Source organism: Austrofundulus limnaeus, unplaced genomic scaffold (assembly GCF_001266775.1).
Source record: "Austrofundulus limnaeus strain Quisiro unplaced genomic scaffold, Austrofundulus_limnaeus-1.0 Scaffold2637, whole genome shotgun sequence".
Lineage (NCBI taxonomy): Eukaryota > Metazoa > Chordata > Actinopteri > Cyprinodontiformes > Rivulidae > Austrofundulus > Austrofundulus limnaeus.
This window is the reverse complement of record NW_013955039.1, coordinates 32,415-33,322: the sequence shown is the minus strand read 5'-3', so window position 1 is coordinate 33,322 and position 908 is coordinate 32,415. Positions and strand designations below refer to the sequence as shown.

Sequence of the window (908 nt, the reverse complement as noted above, 5' to 3'; positions counted from 1 at the left end):
GTTATATAAGTTATATTATAAAATAAAATAAATATTAATTAAATATAACATAAAACAAATATACGGCAGGATGTGACGCCATCCGTTTGTATGGAGTCTTGTTTCAAAATAAAAGTCATTAAAAACGGAGCACTCACTGTCTCAGGACCAGCCGTCTGGCGATGGTTTTCTGTGTGAAGCAGTAGAACCGGGCCAGCTCCACATTGTTCGGGTTCTGAGCCAAGACACAATGAGCAGCCTGGAGACACAAACTCTTCTTAGCTTAGCTTAGCCTAGCTTAGCTTAGCTTAGACAGCACGTTAGCATGCTAAACCGTGGTGTGACCGCAGGTAAACCTACCTGGTAAAGATAGTTCAGTCTCTGGAAAGCCTCTCTGTCCTTCAGGTGAACCGACATTATAAACAAACACTAACAGGTTCTTCTTCACCAGCTGAAGGAACACCGAGCAGGACTTCCTCCGTCCGCAAAAACAACTTCCGCCATGTTTTACAAAATAAAAGCGCGCCTTGTCGAAATAAAAGAGATTTTAAGAATCACTTTGTAAAAACATTTGATTTCTCCAGAACAGGACTGATAAAATCATTAGATTTCTCCAGAACAGGGTTGATAAAAACATTTAGATTTCTGCAGAACAGGGTTGATAAAAACATTTAGATTTCTGCAGAACAGGGTTGATAAAAACATTTAGATTTCTGCAGAACAGGACTGATAAAAACATTTGATTTCTCCAGAACAGGACTGATAAAATAATTTCTTCAGTGCTCAGAGTTCCTGCAGAGAACAGCTGAGGGCTGAAAACTGAGCTGTTAATAAAACAATGAAGATAAAACTGGATGAGAAAATGTAAAGAGGAAATATTATAGAAAATAAATCAGTGCAAGATAAATAAATAAAATAATAAATAAAAT

General features: G+C 37.2%; 1 long non-coding RNA gene across 1 annotated transcript; it reads right to left on the bottom strand.

Annotated features, from left to right (window-relative positions):
* Nucleotides 1-139: 139 nt before the first annotated feature.
* Nucleotides 140-474, bottom strand: LOC106511268 (uncharacterized). Its single transcript, XR_001309500.1, has 2 exons — nucleotides 340-474; nucleotides 140-238 (listed from the first exon to the last, which is right to left on the bottom strand). It is a non-coding gene; the product is annotated as an uncharacterized LOC106511268 (long non-coding RNA).
* Between the last annotated feature and the right edge of the window lie 434 nt (nucleotides 475-908).